General features: G+C 39.7%; 1 long non-coding RNA gene across 2 annotated transcripts; it reads right to left on the bottom strand.

Moving 5' to 3' along the window:
* Nucleotides 1-8,169: 8,169 nt before the first annotated feature.
* LOC134330578 (uncharacterized) lies at nucleotides 8,170-10,271 on the bottom strand. 2 transcript variants are annotated; one of them, XR_010015018.1, is made up of 3 exons: nucleotides 9,346-10,271; nucleotides 8,613-8,746; nucleotides 8,170-8,455 (listed from the first exon to the last, which is right to left on the bottom strand). It is a non-coding gene; the product is annotated as an uncharacterized LOC134330578 (long non-coding RNA). The 2 variants fall into 2 exon arrangements; XR_010015017.1 differs by lacking the exon at nucleotides 9,346-10,271 and having other exon boundaries at nucleotides 8,613-9,295.
* Between the last annotated feature and the right edge of the window lie 2,415 nt (nucleotides 10,272-12,686).

Here is a 12,686-nt window from a genome sequence, read left to right as displayed (position 1 = left end):
CTGTTGGGTCCCTGAGCAAGGCCCTTAACCCTCAATTGCTCATTGTGTAAGTCACTTTGGATAAAAGCGTCTGCTAAATGCTGAAAATGTAAATGTAAATGTAAATGACTTTACATCTACAAGGTGGACCAACTATGTAGGAGTGTCTAATAGAGTGGACAGTGAGTGGAGACGGTATTTAAAAACTCCATCAGCGCTGCTGTGTCTGATCCACTCATACCAGCACAACACACACTAACACACCACCACCATGTCAGTGTCACTGCAGTGTCACGGCTGAGAATGATCCACCACCCAAATAATACTTGCTCTGTGGTGGCCCTGTGGGGGTCCTGACTATTGAAGAACAGGGTGAAAGCAGGCTAAAAAAAGTATGTAGAGAAACAGATGGACTACAGTCAGAAACTGTAGCACTACAAAGTTCTTCTATATCGTAAGTGGAGCTGATAAAATGGACAGTGAGTGTAGAAACTCACTGCAACATGCCAACAATTCTCACCAATTTTTATACATCTACCAGGTTTACCTGCTGTACAATTTGGTAGGGGGAGCATGTTACAAAGTCAGGCCCACCTGCCATGCACATATGGCCAGCAGGGGGTATAGAAACACAGATGACACAGATGACAGCGCTAATTTCTTTCATCAGGCAGTCTCTTCACCTCATGAAGCATTAACTATCTGCAGTTGTGAGAGAACTTTAAATGAGCCATGAGCCATGGGCCACCACGCCTAGGGTGGCCAGACGTCCGGTTTTAGGTCGGACAGTCCGGCTTTTCAGCTGCCAGTCCTCCATCCACGCAACGCTAGGACGGACAGTTAAAAATTCTCCTTTTGAAGTGAACTGGTTACATTTTTGATCAATATTATCTGTCACAACCCAGCACGTCCACTTCGTTCACAAGGTGCAGGGTTACTTATAGTTCCTAGAATTAAAAAGATCACGGCTGGTGGAAGAGCGTTTTCTTACAAAGCTCCACAACTTTGGAATAATCTTCCTGCCTCTGTTCTGGATTCGGACACAGTCTCAATGTTTAAGTCTAGACTGAAAACATATTTATTTTCTCAGGCTTTTGATTAGTATAGACAAAGGCGCAGAGCTTGGGGGTTCTTGGTCATAGAAACTTGTGGTGATCAGGGATGTTGGGTTGCTGTCGTCCTGCCTCTCTTGTCCGATCACTCAGGTTTGATGACGGTGGGGAGATGGGCGCTGATGTCCTGTGAAAGCCTTCATGACCTTGTTACCTGCTTGCTCTCCCTTTTAGTTATGCTGTAATAATTAGGGCTGCCGGAGTCTAAAACTCTCTGTAAAACTGTTTGTCAACTAGCATTGTACATTATTAACTACATTCTCTGTTGTTTTACCCCGAGGGCATTCTGATGGAAACCTGTTTACCCGCCGAGGTTAAGGATTAAAGTCGAGACTGCCGGGACAACGTTGCTGCTCCTGTCAGATGTGACGGGTCTGGAGTAATTGCAACGACAAGAAATCACTACAGACTTTATTGAAGACTAGAGCGGATAACAACTCTATTATTATTTAATTGTTTATTTATCTATTTATTACCAGTTATGACTTTTAGATCATTTAATTCTGTGTTTGTATGATTTGTGTAAATCGTGTATTTATTTAAAGTATCCTCCAGGCCACCCAAGAAGGATGGGCCCTGCTGAGTCTGGTTCCTCTCAAGGTTTCTTCCTGTAATTTTCAGGGAGTTTTTCCTTGCCACAGTCGCCCTCGGCTTGCTCAACAGGGGTTTTTGTATCTGTTGGTCCTGGATTTTGTAAAGTTGCTTTGAGACAATGTATATTGTAAAAAGCGCTATATAAATAAAGTTGACTTGACTTGACTTGACATTGGCTCAGGTACATGTCAAAACAAATGCTTTATATTTCATTGGTTTAACAGCCTCATTTGACTGCTTATAGTGCTACCTATTGTGGGCGGACCTTCTAAATGGTAGTCTGTGATTGGGTGGTTGAATTTCGCCCACCTGCTCTGTTCTGTAAACATCTCTACCTGAGTCAGTTAGTCAGAACGCTGTGAAAACGCCAAAAAGTAAACTTTTGGAGGCAGCGAGGAACGGACTTAAATATGAAAAGTAGACACAACATTTAATGAGTAAAACAGTCATTTGTTATAGAATTCTTGCTTAAATTGGTCAAAAACTCTGTTATATGGGTTATGGTTTCATTCTGTGTGTTGCAGTATCATGTCCCCCTGTTCCTGGTATGACGTCCTCCTTTTGGGTGTAATGTCCTCCTTTTTGTGACTATGAATGTGGCCACCCTAACCACGCCTCTGGCTCATTTTGCTGTGTGGTGTTTGTATATCTCAGACACGTGCATGATCTGTGGGGCTAGTACGCTGGGCTGGACTATGCTCAGATCTTTTTTGTCTTATGCCGACATTCCTTTATGCTTTTTCTTGGAACTTAGACTAAGCACTTTTATATTCATTATATTTCATAGTGGGCAAACACCATCCTAGCCGCCATCATTTTTTTAAAGGTCGTTGTCCTTTCTCTTTCTAGACAACTTGGTTTGCCACTGGCTGGTGGACTGAGTAGCTGGCGTGATTACACTCAGCTTCATAATTTCCCTTCTATCTACAGTATATGTTCTGATTTTCTTTATGGTTGTGCATTTTGCTGAGAGCCTATTACTGATGCCCCAGTTGGCTCAGCACATGGCCATGTATCTATTCTGATGTTTGCTGGGGGGCAGCGTATGCTTATGTCTCTGTAGGGCAAATGTCTTTTTTCCTCTCTTTCTGGGTGACAGCATGGAGTGTGATGTCTGCTACTCCTGTTTGTGGATCTTTAGCCACAAATGGTTCTACCTTGAGTAATTATCCTTCAGTTGGGACGTTGCAGGTGGTGCGACCTGTAAGGTGCGTCTTACCCCATACAATAGGTCCTTTTACTGTCATTAAATGTCAATTTAAAAACTTTCTTCTCTCACACTCACTTTTGAATGCAAGCTTCCTGCTTTGCCCTACAAGTACAGACAAGATACAGGTTATGTGAAGTCAGACTATCAGTTGTAAGTTCTATCTTTATAAGTTTGTTGCTATGGTTACGTCTTTCTGACTTGTCTTGCGTTAACTCTACATTTTTTATAGCAACTACTACCACTGTTAGCCAATTTTCCTGACATGATAAACATTTATGTAATTTAAGGACAGCCAGAAAGCCCACTGATTTGGAACTGCTTTAGCAATATGACGAAACAGACTCTTTAAGGTTATGAGCTCTCACATGTCAGTTACACTACTGCAAGAAAAGTGAAACTTTTTGGAAATATCTTTGGAAGTACTTGCTTAAAAACTTATTAAATAAAGCAGAGCAAAAGACAAGGATAGCATGTCTAAAGAAATGGGTTATCAGTCCAGAATAATTGGTAAAACCAATTAAGAACATTTCACAGAAATGATACTCTTTCTAGGAGTTGACATACTGCAAAGATCACATCAACATCTTATTGTCAGTGCTTGGTGAATAACAATGATTAAATCAAGAATTTAAAGCCAACAGCATCTTGTAATTACAAATTGTCCACTGATAAAAGATTTAAGGAACATTATCACATACTGTGTATTATAAAAGGGGAAAAAATCCTCCAGGTTCTACACCAAAAATGTATTCTAACAAGCCAGTAACAGTATTTCAGAAGGTCCCGGGTTTGATCCCCGGGCGGGACGGTCTGTGTCCTTTCTGTGCAGAGTTTGCATGTTCTCCCCGTGTCTGCGTAGGTTTCCTCGGGAGCTCTGGTTTCCTCCCACAGTTAAAAAACGTGCAGTCAGGTTAATTGAAGACACTGAATTGCCCTATAGGTGAATGGGTGTGTGTGTGTATGTATGTGCGTCTGCCCTGCGATGGACCCCTGCCCTACGATGCCCTACGCCCCGTCCAGGGTGTTACCGTGTGCCTTGCATCCATTGAAAAGCTGGGATAGGCTCCAGCACATGCGCAACCCTAATTGGATAAGCAGTTAAGAAAGTAAGTGAGTGAGTAACAGTATTTGAATGCTCATACCAGAACACCACCATGCCACTGCCATGTTAGTGTCTTTGCAGTGCTGGGGATAGATGATGAATAACATCATCTGATCTATGGGGTTTTGTGGGGGTCTCATTTAATTGAAAAATGAAGTAAAGATGTGGGTGAAAGTGTACAAAGCAACTGATGAATGGACTTATAGGTCAGTAATTTGATCAAAGTCACAAAGTTTATCAAATAATCCACGAATGTACATACTAGATGGATGTTCCTAATAAAATATTTGATGAGTGTATAATAGTATATTATAACGTATATGGTATGGTGGTAGCTTGGTGGTAAGGGCTCTGGGCAATCAGTTAGAAGAATAAAAAATAAACAATTGCCCTGATTGTGTTATGCTTCACCTCTACTGATACAACCCTCCACTTCTGACTGAGGAGCTTTGCAACTGACGAACGTCCCCTCCGACACGTCTGCAGTACCGACTGCATTTTTTCACCTGCATGAGGTGAGTTAATATGCGGATCAGCTTTGTGTATGGAGAGCCACACAGAGGTCAGCCAGCAGAGGTCATAATTGCACCAGTTATGAGGAACCCACACACTTGGTAGAAATGAGCTTGGAATAAAAATTTGAGCCTTGTATCCCCTTTGTCATGACAGATTGTCTGAAGCTCGATCAGATTAAAGTGTGCATCTGTAAAATGCAATCGTCAGGTCCTTCTATTGATGTTCAATGGGGTTTTAGTGTAGGCTTTGGCTGGGTCACTCAAGGACATTCACCTGTCCTCCCCCAAAGCTACTTCAGTGTAGGTGTCATGTTAAAGGATGAACTTTCAGCCCAGGTTGGATGTGCTCTGGAGGTTATCTTCAGGGATTTTCCTGTATTCTGTGGGATTCACCTGTCCCTTAGTGCTTACCAGTCTCTCGGTCCCTGCAGCTAAGAAGCACCCACATAGCAAGTGAGATAAAGTGACTATTTTATGAGTTGCCTGTCCAGCAGGTTCTCCAATCTCTGCACTGGTCTTTTGGAGCTCTTTTAGTGAATTTTGTGAATTTCCCCACTGTGGGACTATTAAAGGATTATCTTATCTTATCTTATCTTATCTTTTATCTTATCTTAGAATAACCATTGGGCTCTTTCTTACCCTCCTGATGAAAGTTCTTCTGACCGGCCCCATTATGGACACTGACAAAGAGTCTTTCAAAGACAAAGAAAACTTTCTGAATCCATTGTACACATAGCTACAATAAATGAACACTTCTCGTTCTCTTGACTAAAGACTTGTGCTCTCGAGTTTGAATCCTAGGCGGTGCTTTCAACTTGGCCAGGCTCCCAAACAGGCACAATTAGCTGTGCCTAAGGGGGGTGGGTCAAAAGGACTACATTGATCAGTTCAGTTGCAACCTCTGCAGTCTGGAAAAGGTTCCTGAGGTAATCATAGTGTGCGCCATGCTCGGTATGCTTCATTTACCACCACTGGAAGGTGAAAAGATGTTACTGTCAATTGTGCTCATGTCAGAGGGGGCACTTGATAGTTTCTGCTTTCTTCGCAGGCACAGGGGTGGTACTAGTGATCAGTGGATCAGTCTCAGCACTGCAGTGACACTGACATGGTGGTGGTGTGTTAATGTGTGTTGTGCTGGTACGAGTGGATCAGACACAGCAGCACTGATGAAGTTTTTAAACACCTCACTGTCACTGCTGGACTGAGAATAGTCCACCAACCAAAAATATCCAGCCAACAGCGCACCCTTTTAATGGTATTGCTGATCGATGTACATTTACATAAAATATTTACATTTTCTATATTTACTGCATTTAGCATATTCTCTTATCCAAAGAGACTTACAGAAGTACTTACTCAGTAAACATTTTCTGACTCTAGTTCAAGCAGACAACAGTGTAAGAATACAAATCTGCTTAAACCCTGTTATAACAAAGGTAGAAGTGGAAGTGGATTTTTTTTAATCAGGTGAAAAAGGGTTTTCAAACCTTTTTTGTAACAGCATATACATATCAAATAGATTGATAGAAAACATGTTTTGGCGCCCAGATATTCTAAACTCCTTGGTTCGAAACTGGGAGGGATGACCGGAATATGTGGGCGGTGTCTTCAAACGCTGTGTAAGAAATATGTTTTGTTTGTAGCATTTTAAGAGAAGCCTAAAATTAGAGCCTTTTTACATTGGTGTCTGTGGTGTGGGTTAAAATCAGGCAGTGGAAGAGTTTTATTCTTCTCCTTCCCTGCTTCCTGTCAGCTTTTGTCTAAAACTGAGAAATATTCATGCCTCATTCAGGCAAATGTTTCACCTTGTATCGAGCTCCGAATTAAGGTAATCATTTCCATATTTTTAACCACGAAGCATTTAAAATTCTTTAATGAAGATGTGTCTGTCTCGCTTAGTCTTGTAGGAACACCAAGTTTTCCATTAAGTTTAGTGAATACACAATTCAGCCATCTATAATTGTGTGAAAAAATAACTCCTCTCTAACTGCCTTTAATAGTGCATATTTTTCCTCACACTAATTCAGATCATTTAATTCAGATAATTTAGCAAGTCAGATTAGCTAAAGCATAAAGAAGCAGCTGTGAGAAAGAACATTCTGTGCCCCCAGAAGACCAGTCGATTGGATATTGTCTGAACATAAAGCCATTTTCTATGAGAGGCCGTGTAGGCCATAATTCTAAGTTGATTTCTCACACACACACCATCATACTCTCACACACACACCATCATACTCTCTCACACACACCATCATACTCTCACACACACACCATCATACTCTCTCACACACACCATCATACTCTCTCACACACACCATCATACTCTCTCACACACACCATCATACTCTCACACACACACCATCATACTCTCTCACACACACCATCATACACTCTCACACACACCATCATACTCTCTCACACACACCATCATACTCTCACACACACACCATCATACTCTCTCACACACACCATCATACTCTCACACACACACCATCATACTCTCTCACACACACCATCATACTCTCTCACACACACCATCATACTCTCTCACACACACCATCATACTCTCTCACACACACCATCATACTCTCACACACACCATCATACTCTCTCACACACACCATCATACTCTCTCACACACCATCAAGGTGTTAGAAGGAGGACAGGAAGTCAGATTGGCTTACAGCTGTAAGAACAGAGCCTGCACATAAATTGGTCTACAAAAAACATTTAAATCTGGCAGCAGACCTTTTAACAATGACTACACTTTTGTTGAGCTTTGTTGAACTAGCCATGATATTTCTACTTTCTACCTTTTTTACAAGGTCACTTTGGTTTGTGGAAATAAATGGTAATGAGGACATGTTTTACTATTTTTGTCCATGACAATGAGATGCATTTAGAACATTGAAAGGAAAACTGACAGCATGGGACATACCAGCATGATTCTGGAAATATTATTTTGTGAGCTTAATGGATAAACACTGACAACTTTTTACTTTCTTTTAATTAGCCCGCAGTTAGAAGGAGGTGACAGTCAATCAAGTTTGGGTGCACTGGAGGCACATTATGCATGTTTTTGTTCCCTAAAAAATTTATAGGAAAACTCAAGATCAGTAGAAATTAGACATAGGGATATATTTACTCCAAGAGTACCTCCAACAATCAGAACTGGTCATCCTACATAAACAAATTACCTTCAGTTTGTCTCTTGAAATTCGTTGCTAAAGAATAGCTGTATGCTTTGGAATCATCAGGAGGAAATTATACAGGCACAAATAGCAACTTCAAATTGGTTAACTGACGTGTGTGTGTGTGTGTGAGAGAGAGAGCATACAGCAATGTCTGCGACTTTGGCTGACATTGTTAATAAGATTCTTCAAATCACCCCAAATGCAGATGAAAGGTACGTGCTAGGAGGACAACAGTCTTGCAACATCAGAAAACAGTGCCGGCATGCGCTGCAGGTGCTGGACCCAAATGGACATGCCTTCCATCACGGGTGTGCAACTGGCCAAAGAATTTACAATGTTCAAATTCCAAATTAGTTATGGTTATTAGAGTTATTTGTGATAGTAATTAAAACGTCATAATGTATTTCTGATAAATGAAACAATGCAGTAATGTAAAAAAAAAAAAAAACGAGGACACCCCATATAATATTTTGATATTTATTATCAAGTTATGGACAGGTCAGGAAATCACTATTATACTGGTTAACAAAGATCTTGTCCCAAGCAAACAAATGTTTCTTATTTATTGTTGCATGCAGAAACCAAATATTTCAGAACAGTCTCAACAGCAAATATTCTGTCACTCAGGTGGATTAAGGTATCCTTAGCCCTTGTAGTCATACAATGACTGGTGTGGTACTTCTGTGGTCACTAGATGCTGTTGTCGTGTCAACCTCCACACCACTGTCCTCTAAATCTGTGGTGACAAACTAAAAACAAACAAAACAAACACACACACAATGCATTTAGAAAATGTTGGGGGTTAGCCTATTGCCAAACCATGAAATCTAAATGCTACAAATTACTTATTATTATTAATAATATGCAATATAAACATACTGCTTACATTATTTTTAAATAACTTACCGTAAATGTGTCATTGTCTAATGTACACTGCCTTTGATGTAAATGTATTGTCAATCATGAAGCCATTTAGTTTCTGGCCCTCGTGCAACTTTGGTGAAACCAGTTTGTTTCCTCATGCCATCAAAAGTTCAATACTGAAATCACAAAAATTGAATTTAGTTTCAAAACCAGTCTATAGCAATTCACTTAATCAAATATTTAGAGAACAGTTACTCAAGAGAGCTTGGTCTCAATCTATAATGAATTACATTTTCTGTAATAAAAGAAATATAACAAACTTTAATAGTACAAGTGACTAAGTTAGAATGAGCACTGAGACAGATTTTGAAATGTTAGACTGTAAGTCTGTAGCTTTCCATGTGCAGCAGCTTGTTTATGATTGTGTATATAAAATGAATCTATATTTTATTTTACTTATTAAGACCTACATAGGGAAGAGTCCAAAAGTTCCATGTAATTCGACTCGAATGTAGTGACACATTAATGTGGAGCAACTATAGCCATTAAAACGATAAAGTAATTTTATTTATTGTTCTTTAAGAAAGCTTCCAAAACAGAGTTTCTTATAAATGTGCTTTATGAGAACTCACTTACTTAGTTTGGCATTACTAGAACGTTTAAAACGTGTAATTTGCAGACGGTCCCTTACAAAGACGAATATTTATAAAATATCCCAATCTAAACCCGACTCTATCAGAAGCTAAATGAGTTTAATCACGTTTAGTGAACTCACCTGTCCCTGACTCTGGAGCCTCTGCTCTCTGTGGTTGAGGCTGATATGGAGGTCAGCACCTGGCTGATGGTTCGGATATAAAGCTTCACCGCATCTCTTCCTCCGCGGCCGCGTTTAGACTCCTGTCGGGCTGTCGGGTTTAAATCCACATTTCTGACATGGATGTGGCAGCGGTGGAAAAGTTTAAAATGTTAACAGGCCGATGCTCCATTGATTCTCTCTCGGTCCACTATCCTCTCTTATCAGTAATAATGAGGAAGGCGGGACATGTCTGTGAAATCCCGCGTCTTCTATTAACCAATCAGGTACTGAGAATTTAACATTACTTCCGTTTCAATCAAACTCGTTTCCGTATCAATCAAACTCTCTCACACACACTATCAAACTCTCTCACACATACAACTATTCTTATTCACATGCACTATCATTCTGTCTTACATTCACTATCATTCTGTTCCATAAACATGATTATTTGCATTCACATACACTATTTATTACGCTTACATATAATAATATTCTCTTACACATACAGTAGATCTTTGTTTTACATACAGTGTTAACGTCCCTTACACAGACTACCAAACTTACATACATATACTACTATTCTCTTTTACACAGATTATCATGAAAGCACATAATGCATGTTTAAGTAGCTATAGTTATATGTGCAAGAGAAAATAGTGCTGTGTATGAGAGTATAATAGTAAATAAAAGAAAGTGTGATTATAGTTGTAAGAGGGTATAGTAGTATATGTGACAGAGTATAGTAAACCATGTATGAGAGTATGATGGTGTGTGTGAGAGAGTATGATGGTATGTGTGTGAGAGTATGATGGTGTGTGTGAGAGAGTATGATGGTGTGTGAGAGAGTATGATGGTGTGTGTGAGAGAGTATGATGGTGTGTGTGTGTGAGAGTATGATGGTGTGTGTGAGAGTGTATGATGGTGTGTGTGAGAGAGTATGATGGTGTGTGTGAGAGAGTATGATGGTGTGTGTGTGAGAGTATGATGGTGTGTGTGAGAGAGTATGATGGTGTGTGTGTGAGAGTATGATGGTGTGTGTGTGAGAAATCAACTTAGAATTATGGCCTACACGGCCTCTCATAATTTTCTATTTTCTGTGTGCACATAAAGCCATATTAGATAATATTTTAATCAAAGTTGTATCTGACAAACTGGCGATGAAAACGCAATTCATAAAACTCTTAATATGTTGAATTTACTTTCTGGAAACTAAAACAATTGTGCTTTGTTTATTAGCACTCAGCAGTTCCACTCTGGTCTTCCACTTAATGACTGAGCTGTTGCTGCAAAATATGACCACATGCTGTTGATTTGGGCACAAGTTTGACCAAAAATATGTAGATTTAATTAGCAAATTAGGGGCTGTGTGTGTGTGTGTGTGTGTATGAGTGAATGAGTGAATGAGTGAGTGTGTGAGTGAGTGAGTAAATGAATTTGTGAGTGAGTGAGCAAATGAGTGAGTGAGTGAATGAATGAGTGAGTGAGTAAGTGAATGAGTGAGTGAGTGAATGAGTAAATGAATAAGTAAATGAATTTGTGAGTGAGTAAGTGTGAGTGAGTGATTGTGTTAGTCTGTGATACCCTAGGATTGTTTGGCACCCTCTAATCCGAGTTTTTTCCTGCTTTCCCCCATTTTACTTTCATGGCACCAGACCCATTGCAAAATAACCTAAATAAAATGGTTAGTAAAAATGAATAAATTAATGTTTTGGATAAAACAAGCAAATAAGAAGCCACTGTTAACCGTGATGAATTATGAGACCTTTATGGAGTGAGAATGGTACGAGCTCTAAAGTAATTAAATTATAGAAGGTAAATGTTCATGGCTTTCATTAACTTATAAAAGATTGATGGTCCGGTTGTTTGAAAGTATATAAACATTAGGCTGAATAATTAGACTCATGGTACATCACTTTTTTATAATACCTCAAAGCCTCAGTAAATAAATAAGCATGTAAAACCATGATTTGTGTTTTATTCTCTCCAGTTCGTAATTACAGTCGTTAATGAACAAGACTGAGGTTACAAAGAGCCAATCAATAATACATCAAGCTACCCTCAACTAATCAAGTATCTAAGGTCAGGTCATCCTAGTCATCCAGTCAGTTCAGAGTTTACAAGTGTGTTACATTTGTTTTAAACATTTTATGTCTGTAAGCAAACAAAACAAAGAGAGGGCATCTTATTTTGGCCAAAAGTCGACGCCTGACTATGAGCTTGTTGGACATTCCAATCAGAAACCATGTACATTAATCCTCCCTTCTAAGCTTTTCAAAGAATTTGATGGTCGGTCTGTGGGAATTCATGTCCTTTCAATAATAAAAAAAGCATCTCAGAGTCCAGGTACAGATTTAGGACAAGAAGGCATGCCTCACCATCATTGTTCCAAATAATCTAAAAGGTGAGGTGTTGTGGATAGTGGATGTTTAGAGATTCCCAAATTGTATTTTTGATGACCTGGTGTATCAATATGGAATCGGCATATTAGATTGTATTATGTAAAGTTTACGTTGACATTAAAATTAATATCAGGTTTGGATCAAAGCAGCAGTTCGAAGTGTTCTCCCTGTAACGCTGGGCTAGGACAAGACAGAGGGAGGACACACACGCAGAGATATATAAACAAAAGTATTAATTAATAAAAGACACAGAGTTTTACACAAGACAGGTTAGAACAAGACAAACAAACGACCTATGCTAAACTAAATGCTAGTCTAAACATTCAAGAACAAAGGCAAACCTAAACCCTAAGCTAAACAAGAACTAGACTAAGACAGAAACAAGACTAAACAAAGCACAACAGTAGCAAACAGACATCAGCTAACTAACAGAAACGAAACAAACAAACCAAAACAAGGCAAATGCAAAGGAAAAGGCAGTGATCAGCAAACAAAGGCAAAGGCAAGCAGGCAAACAGACAGAGACAGACAGACAGAGTAAAAGTCAAAATAGTGAAAAGGCAAAATCCAAAAGCAAACTGAACAGACAGGACAAAGTCAAAGGCAAATTCAAAAGTCAATCAAAATCCAAAATAGTCTCCGATGGCTAGTTCCCAGCTGCCTTCTCAAATCCCATGAGCTAATTTACTCAGACGAGGTGCAGCTGGGGGTAATTAGCCGGAGGCCAATCACCATGAGGGTGAGGTTTTTGGACTAAACAAAAACACCTCCAACATGTGGCATGTAAATATGGCTCCAGGAGCTCAAAGAGGCTGGATTCGTGACACTCCCCATGTCTGCGTGGGTTTACTCCGGGTGCTCCGGTTTCCTCCAACAGTCCAAAGACGTGAAGTGCAAGTGAGGTGAATTGGAGACACT

This window comes from Trichomycterus rosablanca, chromosome 16 (genome assembly GCF_030014385.1).
Source record: "Trichomycterus rosablanca isolate fTriRos1 chromosome 16, fTriRos1.hap1, whole genome shotgun sequence".
Lineage (NCBI taxonomy): Eukaryota > Metazoa > Chordata > Actinopteri > Siluriformes > Trichomycteridae > Trichomycterus > Trichomycterus rosablanca.
Note: the sequence above shows the minus strand (reverse complement) of the source record. Positions and strands in the feature narration are given on the sequence as shown.